The sequence below is a fragment of the Narcine bancroftii genome, chromosome 5 (assembly GCF_036971445.1).
Source record: "Narcine bancroftii isolate sNarBan1 chromosome 5, sNarBan1.hap1, whole genome shotgun sequence".
Taxonomy (NCBI): Eukaryota; Metazoa; Chordata; class Chondrichthyes; order Torpediniformes; family Narcinidae; genus Narcine; species Narcine bancroftii.
In genome coordinates this window covers 39,573,501-39,584,617 of record NC_091473.1, presented here as the reverse complement: position 1 = coordinate 39,584,617, position 11,117 = coordinate 39,573,501, and positions in this window count along the sequence as shown.

The window sequence follows — 11,117 nt, the reverse complement described above, 5'->3', positions numbered from 1 at the left end:
ATTTCTATGGCCTCGTTTGAGGAAGGATGTTGTAAATTGGTGCTGGACATGTCAGCTTTGTCGGGTCATGGGGAAACCAAACCAGGATCTTCCAATAGCTCCCTTGCAACCTATTCCTGTTGTTAGGAAATCTTTCACTGGGATTATTGTGGATTGTGTGGGTCCCCTGCCTAAAACAAAACTGTGAATTAGTACTTGTAACAATTATGTGTATGATGTCCAGTTTTCCAGAGGCTACATCACTGAAGAATATCGAAGCAAAAACAATGGTAAAAGCTTAGGAATTTTTTTTTCACTGTTTTTGGGTCACCTAAAGTGATCAAAGAAGTAATTTCATGTCAGGGCTGTTTCAGTAGTTGATTTATGAGCTGAGAATTAAATAGATCACTTCATCTGCATACTATTCTGAAACTCAGGGAGCTTTGGAAAAGTTTCATTCTACTCTTTTAAAAATATGATGAGGATTTACTGTCTCGAGAATGGAAAGGATTGGGATGAAGATATTCATTTACTGTCATTTGCTATAATAGAGTCTGTGCAGGATTCATTAGGTTTCAGCTCTTTTAAAATTGTGTTTGGACATCAGGTTAGAAGATGGTTAATGTTGGTAAAAGAACAGTAGGTTAATAAGGATGTTCAGTTGGATTTGCTGGATTGTGTTTCTAAATTTAAAGATCAGTCTAACCCAATAACTTTGGAAAATCTGGAGGAAAAGTTAGGCCATCTTAGATCACAAGAACCAATGCAGTTGAAGCAGTTGCTTTTGAATATACAAATTTGTTTCCTGATGTGCCAAAAAAAGGGGACCATTGATTTGTCATGATGTGGATGTGGGAGAAGCAAGTACCATAAAACAACACCCAAATCAAATAAACATTGAAAAGAGTAAAATAATGGATTGAGAGGTGGAATACATGTTGGAAAATGAAGAAATTTACCATCCGGTCATCTATTTTAAAAAAATGAAAAAAAAAATCAAAGGAACTCTTCCACTATTGAGAAGGAACTGTTCTCTCTCATACTCGCTCTGCACAATTTTGATGTGTATCTGGGTACAACCCATGAACCTGTAATGATATTTACTGACCACAATCCTCTGGTGTTTTTGAATAATATATATTTTAAAAATAGGAGTTTTTAAACTGGAATTTGATCTTCCAAGAATATGATCTGCAAATTAGTCATATCAAAGGTACAAATAATATGATTGCAGATTGCTTGTCTAGATGTTGAAATGATCATGTAAAGAAAAAAAACTTTTATTATTGCTATACGTTGCTATAACCTGATTTACATTGTTATCACTATATAGTGATGGTTAAGTTATTAATTTGTGTAGGTGATAAAAGAATTTTGGCTCAAGAACTAAAATTCCTTTGTAGGGGGAGAGTGTAATGGGATAAGTTAATAAAATATATATTTAAAAGGGGGAATAAGATTAGGTAATTTAGGTCACTTTTCACAAGCAAACATCACATTTCAAAAACAGAGACAGAAGGAGACAGGAACAGAAACGGAAACAAAAAGAGAGAGGAAGATAAAGCTCCAAGTGTGAGTGCAAGGCTGCAGAGAGAAAAGCCCGCTGAAGACCCCATTTCAAAAGGAAGTTTTGTGTTCCGAGTTCAGTATATTCAAAATCTCTGTGGTGGCTGGTTATTGTGTTTCTCCGGAAATAGGGGAAAAGAAGAATTCTTTGCGATAACCTGAAAGAAGGCACGTTTCTTCAGAAAGACACTTCGGTTGTTGATTGGGCATGCAAACTGGTCTCCTTCAATGAACAACAAATCTTTCTTTGCACTCACCAAAGACCTTCTTGTCTGGTAACAGCTTAAGTTAAGGCACCAGAGCCTGTTGAATGTAATGACTGTAATTCCATGCATAGTACTGAAAAATGCCTGATACCAGTAAACTTCAAGAAGTGAACAGTAAATGAGTGGACAGTGGAAAAAGAACCTTCTTGAGACACACACACACACACACACACACACACACACACACACACACACACACACACACACACACACACACACACACACACACACACACACACACACACACACACACACACACACACACACACTTAGGAGGGCGTTAAGTAACTGATAGTGTTGCACCAGCCCTCCCATTAACAGAAACAAGTAACTCATGGGGTGAGGGCTTCAGGAGATTTTATTTAAAAATCACAAATTTGCTAACTTTCAGACCAGACTCCTCCTGCCTATCGTTACAAGGACCCAACATAGGCACTTGTGGCACCTTTTTAATGAGAACATATCCTGATGTTGGAAAACAGCCCAGGAAAACGGGACGCGCTGGGTATCCCCTAGATATACATCTGCCGGCCTGCTGCCTGCCTCACCATTGGATAGGTAACAGGTATCTGGGCTCTGTGCTTAGGAAGCACCCAAGTGCGAGGCCACAGCATGAGATGCACATGCCAAGAGAGGGACTTGATAGATGACCTTGCACTGCCTGTTCGCAGACACTGGTGGTAAGGGTGCTCACATTTGTCAGCCAAGCCGGAGAAATCAGACATGCGTGTCAGTGACCGGACAAATTTCCTTCTCTACCCTTCCCTCTGACACTGGGGAGCAGCTCCAGCCGCATCCTGCTCCACCGATAACACAGCCACAATGTTTGATCGGGTGGGGGGGAGGGAGGATCTGGTGAGGTGTTGTCATTGAATTTGATAACGTGCCTTTCCAGCATACAGAAGGTACTTGTGCATATATAGATGCGCTTGATTGGCATCATTTTTATTTTAACACGTAGTTTTGTTCTTTTTCTTTCTTTTCCTTTTTTTTATAGTTATAACATGTAAATAATTGTTGATTGTAGTGATTGCAGAGTAATGACCCTCACATATCCTCCCCATCTGAAACATAGTCGGAATTCACATCACCTGTCAATCACGGTTGGATTTCAGCCACCCATTAGTGCACAGCCTGTCGTTGGCTAATTTAAATCACTTAGGGTCATTATTAGTTTGAAGTACAGATTAACTCTGTGCAGTTCATAACAGCAACATACAGCACATTCTTTCTCCCTGCCTCGTGGTTCAAGCTCCAGACATCACTCAAAACCAGGTCACTACTGTGGATGTCACTGGAAGTGTCGTGGGCAAGGTATGCACTACAATGAAGCTGAGCTGTAGAATTGTGATAAATCAATACTTGCAGAGAGCCACAACCCTGTTGGTCAGGTATGTATGTGTAAGTGTCCCAGTTTGTCGTGTATAAGCGGGTCGAGTATAGGTTTACCATTGTTGGAATCCAACCAAAATCCAAGATGAATGTCTATATTGTCACTTAAGTGAAATGGTGATCGAGCTCCGTTTAACGTTCTCCCGTTTGTTTCCCATGTGCTAGTGAAAGTTGCGTGTGATTGTAACACTTGTGTCTAGACTCATCTCTCTGTGAACCCACTGAACCTGATAAACTTCTCAACACTATTTGTGGTATCGCTAGTTGTGATTGTGGTTCTGGTTGAGAATTAATCTCGTTGGTCAGCTGTGTGAAGGCTGACATGTTGGAACACATTTCATTGCTGCCACAATTCCTTCAGCATTGTGTATCTAAGGAATGCTTTGCTTGTAAGTCTCTTTATTTTGTGATGTGTATTCTGTAAGCACATTAGTATACATTACTGATGGAAAATACTTGTATTAGTTTATAGCTAATCATTTGTATAATTATAGCAGCATTTGTTGTTACTTGATTTGAATGAGCCACGTGCTTCCAAAAAGCACTCTACGTCTAAAGAAGGCTTTGCTTGATGGTTCATTTATTTCTTTATATTATGTATATATGCAAGCACATTAATGTACATAAGCAATTGTTCATTATTGTGTGCTGAATAACTAGTCGAGTCAGCAGATGAGGTAAAGCAAACAACTCTATGCAATCAAAGAGAGATGGAGAGAGAGCCCACAGCATGACATCTACTCCCTGCTAGTACTCAATTCAACTACACGTCCTTGTGGAGCTCACACATTCGCCATGTGCTGTTGTGAGTACAGTGGCTACAATGCGATTGCAGCTGGTGCAGAGCGGTCTACCCATTACTTGAGCAACCCCCACATGCCACAGTACGAGCCAATTTTAAACATTGCACGGATATCATTCAAATATCATACATCCAACCCCGTTCAGGCCCAGAATTTTGAATTGGGTTTACAAACACGCCCAGCACATGTCCTTTAACAGCTCTCTGTGGATGTGGAGGCTTGGGGGGGCCTCATCCTGAGGGTGTGTATAATCCATTGTCTCAGGGGTAGGAACATAGGAACATAGGAAGTAGGAACAGGAGTAGGCCAAAAATGGCCCATCGAGCCTGCTCCGCCATTCAATACGATCATGGCTGATCTAATTTATGACCTAACTCCACCTACCTGCCTTCTCCCCATATCCCCTAATTCCTCTATCATGTAAAAATTTATCTAACCAAATTTTAAATATGTTTAATGAGGCAGCCTCAACCATTTCCCTGGTTAGAGAATTCCAAACATTCACTACTCTCTGGGAAAAACTATTTTTCCTCATCTCTGTCCTAAATCTACACCCCCGAATCTTGAGACTGTGTCCTCTCGTTTTAGTTTCCTCAGCCAGCTCAAAAAACCTTCCTACAACTATCCTATCCATACCCTTCATAATCCTATATGTTTCTATAAGATCTCCTCTCATTCTTCTGAACTCAAGCAAATACAAACCTAGACGAATTAATCTTTCATCATAAGTCAACCCCTTCATCCCAGGGATCAACCTAGTAAACCTCCTCTGGACCATCTCCAAACCCAGTATATCCTTCCTCAAATATGGAGACTAGAACTGGACACAGTACTCCAGGTGCTGACAATTGTCTCATTAGGGGTTGGTAGGGGACCCCAGCCGATCTCAGGCTTACATTCCAATCCAGGAATACAGTCTCATCTGGGATGGTTTGAGACGGGGGTGGCTCCCTTACTGGGAGGATGTGTCGTCTGTTTCTTCTGTACACTTTCCGTTCTGAATGCACCAGGTATGACCTGGGCTGCGGGCACTTCCTTCTGACTATGCCCATGCGTTCATAGCCCCGTGGAGTCTGCATTCTTTTGACCTACCCTTCTGCCAATGGCTTGAGCGGAAGGCTTATTCTGTCATAACATTTCTTCTTGGCAACCACTGTGAAGAACACCCATTAGGTCGGCTCCGAAACTGGAGTGATTATGCCTAAGTCCCTGCATTCTGTCCAGTTTGGCCTTGACCTTGTCCTTCATTGCCACTGGTATGTGGTGCACCAGATGAACTGCAGGTCTTGCTTCTGGGTGGAGCCGCATAGAGTTTGTCACCAGCAGCCTCCCCAGCTTGTCTGTGAAAAGCTCGCAGATGTAGTGCCAATAAAAGCTCTCATAACTGGAGGGAGAACAAACGTTTTGATTAGCTTATAATTATGGGTGGGATTTCACAGTGGTCTTCAGAAGGGTTCTGGATTTAGGCAGGAAACCAGGGTCACATGTGAGCAGATGGGGGCGGAGCCAGCCATCAGCACAACACACTACCAGTGAATCTTAGTTCACTGAATTCACCCTTTCATGCAGAATATAGGGTCTGTGAATGAAGACAGAGAACATGGGTTCAGAAAAAAATTGAAAAATATACAGTTATTTACAAATTTACAGATTTAAGTGATCCAGGGGTCTGGAGATCCTGGTGGAGTGCCTTCTCACTGGGAAGCCTTGGATTCCTTGGGTCTCCTGGTCCCCTTGTGAGGGAGGAGAGGTGGGCTGGGTCTCCAGCTTTATGATGGGGTGGGGTGCACTTTCCTCCTGAACTGGATCCCCCAAGGCCCTCTTGGGGGGGGGGTGGGGGGGGGGTGGTGAGAATGAGCTCCATGGCTCGCAGAACACTTGAAGCAATGGACTCTCTTTTCCAGGCAGTACCAGGTCCCTGATACGGCGGTGTTCTCCCTGCCATCCAGGTACTCCACATAGGCATATGTGGGATTGGCGTAGAGCATTGTCACCATTTCCACCAGGTGTTCAGTCTTGCTTCTCCTCACGTGCTTCCTGAGAAGTTCCAGACCAGGAGTTGTAAGCCAGATTGGGTGTGTAGTTCCCGATGCCGACCTTCTTTTGAAATTGAATATGAGCTCATGAGGAGTAGCATTGGTCACGGTACATGGTGGTGACCGGATGGAATGGAGCACCATAGGGAGGACTTCCTGCCAGCATGAGTCTGGAAGGCCTTTTGACTTCAGGGCCAGTTTGACAGCCTTCCAGACCATGCCGTTCTATTTTTCAACCTGCCCATTCCCCCTGGGGCAAGTAGTCCTGCTGGATGCGATGCTCCTCACCAGCAGGTACTGACGTAGCTTGCATAAAGGATGAGCCCTGGTCGCTATGAATATAGATGGGATACCCAAACAGGACAAAAATGGAATCTAGGGCCTTTATGACTGACAACGTGGTCATATCTGGACATGGAATGGTGAACAGGAAGCGGGATTACTCGTCAATGATAGGAGGAAGAACATGTTCCTGTTCATGAAGGGGAGATGCCCCTTAAAATCAACACTGAGCCATTTGAAAGGCCTGGATGACTTGATCAGGTGCACCTTTGAGGGGCAGTAGAAATGCGGCTTGCACTCCACACAGACCTGGCAAAGCCTAGTCATTTCCCTGATGTCTTCCATGGAGTAGGGCAGATTGTGTACCTTGACAAAATGACCCATGCGGGTGACCCCTGGATGGCAGAGCTCATTATGCAGACACCGCAGTTGGCTGGTGTGTGCAGAGGCACAGCTTCCTCTGGATAAAGAACCTGGAGGGTCATTAAGAGCTCCTGGCTGATAGACAATATCATAACTGTAGGTGGAGAACTCGATCCTCCACTTAGCAATCTTGTCATTTTGATTTTTCCCCTCTTGATATTATTAAACATGAATGGGACCGAGCGCTGCTCAGTGAGGAGTGTAAATTTCCTACCACCCAGGTAGTGTCTCCAGTGCCTCACGGCTCCTTGAGCCTCCTTTTCCACTGATGGGTTCCGGAGCTCTTAGCCTTATGCCCACCTGGTTGAGGGTAGTGGCCAGGGCTACGTCTGAAGCATCGCTTTCCACTTGGAAAGGTATATTCTCATCCACCGTGCGCATGGAGGCTTTTGCAATGCTATTTCGGAGGTAGTTAAAAACCGTTTGAGCTTCAGCCGAGAGGGGGAAATTAGTGCCTTTTAAGAGAGGGAGAACTTTATCAGCGTATTGAGGGATCCACTGGGCGTAATATGAGAAAAACTCCAGGCATCTTCTCAAAGCCTTTATGGTCCTGGGAGCAGGAAGCTCTAACAGGGGGTATAACCTATCGGGATAGCCAGGTGTTTAGTCCTGAACACGCGCTTGTCAGAGTTATAAGTGAGGTTCAGGAATTTTGCCACGTGGAGAAAACTCTGGAAGTTGGTATCATGGTCTTCTAAGGTATGGCAACAGATGGTGACATTATCGAGGTAGGGGAAGGTAGCCTTCAACCCATACTCATCCACCATTCTGTCCGTCTGCCTCTGGAAGATGGAAACTCCATTAGTGAAAGGGAGCTTCTGGAATTGATAGAGACAACCGTTAGCCTCAAATGTCATATATGGTCAGTCATCAGAATGGATTGGCAGCTGGTGATGGTCACCTTTCAGGTTAATGATCGAATAGACCTGATTGCACAATATAATTCACCATGTCCAAAATTCGAAGGAGGGGGTAAGTGTCCAGGAGTGTGTACCAATTAATAGTTTGGCTATAGTCAATTACAAGCCTGGACTTGTTTTCCTCTTTTACCACTACCACTTGCGCTCTCCACGGGCTGGTGCTAGGTTCGATGATCCCTTCGTTCAGCAGATGTTGTGTTTCAGACTTTATGAAATCTCGGTCTGCTGTGCTGTACCTCCTGCTCTTGGTAGCAATATATTTGAAGTCCGAGAACAGATTTTGGAAGAGAGGTGGAGGGGGGATGTGGATATTTAGTGTGGAGAGGCTGCATGTGGGTTCTGATTTTAGAGGCCCTCCATTCCAAACTGTTATGGGGGGCGGAGACCAGAATACTTCAGGTCACGCTTTTAAGTTGACATAGGAAGTCCAGACCCAACAACACTGGAGCATACAATTCATCAAATACATACAGGCAAAACTTACAGAATTCATCCCCTTCAAATGATAGATGTACTATACAATGTTGTTGTGAGTCTATGAAGCTTTTAGTGGAGGCTGTGTCAATCAAGCATTTAGCGGAATGTCCTTTTACCTTCACAGTCACTATGGAGTTGCTGAGCTGATGAGGTCTGTCTAGCTTAGGACCCTGGAGACTCCATACTCCTCACTCAAGTGGCCGCCACGGTCCTGAGTTGCCTTGCATGGGTAAGATGGTGTCGACCTCGTGGCGTGGCAAGATAGCCACCCTCCTTCCTCCCCAACGATGATGGTGCAGAGTTTGAATTCAGGTTGCCGCAAGATGGCCGCCGAACATTTTCGTGCCATTTCCTCATTGCCACTACCATCTGTCAGTGTGTAGCGCAGTAAGTGGGCTCGGGTGAATTTGGGGCAGACAGCTTGGAGCTGGAATTGGATCCGAGAGCGGTGCATGCCGTGGACTTCCCCAAACTTCCCCTCATGCGGTAAACCCTCGCCCAATGCCCTTTCTTGCCACAGCTGGAACACCCTGAGTCTTTAGCTGAGCATGAGATTGGGGGATACTGGTTCTTGCCAGAGACAAAGGACTCTCTAGCATGGAAAGCAGCAGCCATTAGGACAGGGGTAGTGGGAGCAGCCGGTCCTTGGATGGGCTCACCTGGGTGAGTGAGCTCACTGGCTTCAAGGTCGTCGTTCTCAAGCTTGGCCTGTTCCAACTATTTGGCCAGTTTAACATGGCTAATCAGGACCTTCCTTCCAGACTTGAGCAGTCACTGCCTCATGTACCTTGAGTGGACCCCTGCAACTAGAGTATCCCGGATCTGTTCTTCCTCACGAATGTGGCCTATAGCCACTTCATACCTGCACTTCTTGGTAAGTGTCTACAGATCCAGCATGTAGTCATCGATGGTCTCTCCTGGCCATTGGCAATGTGGAGCGAGTCAGTGCCTCGCTAGGACCCCATTCTGTGACTTCAGGTACATAGCCATCATCGCCTCGATGGCAGTGTCATATGTAGTGCAGTCCCTGATGACTGCATACCATTTCGTTCCTACCCTAGAAACGAGTGTGGACCTCTCTGGTCATGTTCAGGTAGGCCTGGAAGCAGTTTAGCTAGTGCATGAACTCCTCAGCCATGTCGGGGGACAGAGGGTCTATCAGCAACATACCCAGCTTGAGTAACGCTCCAATCTTCTAGGGAATAAGCTAATAAAATTGTAGTGCGAATAAAAGCTCTCACAACTGGAGGGAGAACAAACATTTTTATTACCTTATAACTAACTATGGGTGGGATTTCACAGTAGTCTTGAGAAGGGTTCTGTGTTTAGGCAGGAAAGCAGAGTTATATGTGAGCAGAAGGAGGTGGAGGCTGCCATCAGCACAAGACGCTACCAGTGAATCCCAGTTCCCTGCACCAAATTCGGAAAATATTCTCTGCGATAGGTCTTCTTCAGAGGGACTTATCTGGTGTACTTCTCTGCTGAACGAGTCTCATCTCCATGCATGCGCTCAGACCTAGCAGAGGCATGACGTCCACCTAAACCACAAAGAACGTTAATACGTGTAACCGTCCCTGTACATAGTACCGTAGCCACACCATGCAGTTGGTTTGGATTCTGCTGCCTCTGTACATCACCAGATTCATAGGCATGATGCATGGTTTAACCTGTCTGCTTCTTTCAGCCTGTTGAATGTCTTTAGTGACATGACGTTGCACTTTTATCCTGCGTGAACCTTCAACTCCACTGTTTTGCCATTGATTTTCATGGATACGAATACCTCTTTGATTCCTCTGTTCCAGGATTCCGCTGGCTTGCCTGCTATCCACGGGGTAAGCCCATCGACATATTACTCATCATCAGGGTTATCTCCCCCCTTTTCTGGCTCAAACTGGTCAATCGTCCTTCTGGGTCTAGTCCGTGTGTTGCTTTGCTGCCTGGATCTGCAGCATCTGCTGAAATGGTTCCACTTCTTGCAGGTTCTGCACTGCTGGCTCAACAATGGGTACTTTTCTCTTCTTAGCAAGTGATCGCCTCCGCAATTGCCGCACCCTGCCCTGGACGAGGGTGTGTGGTGGTCTGGCTGGCTCTTCTTCCTGGCCTCCACTCTCTGTTCACTGGTCCTGCCTGGATTGCATCGATGCTTCTGGCCTGCTATTGTGAAGAGGGCAGCTTTTTGCTGTTTTCCTCGGTAGATTCATACTCCAGACAGGTAGAGATGGCCTCTGCTAGCATTAGCTCGCTGTCGTGCATAAGTGCTTTCCGCATACTGTTGTCACAAATACCACAAACCATCCTATCTTTAATTAATTCCTCACAGAGTGTTCCAAAGTCTTCACCCTGATTTTCAAATCGCTGACATATGAGTGGATTGACCACCAGGCTTTTGGTCTCTAGTATTAAACTTGTGCCTTTCCATAGTCACGTTTCTCTGTGAATTGCACATTTCCTTGAATTTTTATTTTAAAGATTTGGGGTCCTCTTTCATCTCAGCCGGGCTGGTAATGAGTTCACCTTCGTGCACTCACCTGCGTACATAAACAACCTCTCCCTTTCAATGGCTTCTGGACCTGCCAAATTTACAAAATGTACGCACTGGTGCGGGCAGCTGGTCGCTGGGCATCGCTGCAATAAATATGTCATACTTGTGCTCAAAAATATGCCAGTTCTCCACTACATATCCTTCAATCATGAGTAGGTTGGGCCATCTAAATCTGTTCACCATTATGGCGACTGTTGCAAACATGATTCTGGTTACTCAACACAAGTGATTGGGAGGCATCAGGCTTGGGATGCTCTCATTTCCACTTCTGAATGGAGGCATGGGTTTATATCCCACTTCTGACACCATGTTCATTATTGTGTGCTGAATGACTAGATGAGTTGGCAGATAAAGTGAACCAAACAACTTTACTGTACAGAGAGAGAGGAGAGAGAGAGAGAGAGAGAGAGCCCACAACTAACTCGCCCTCA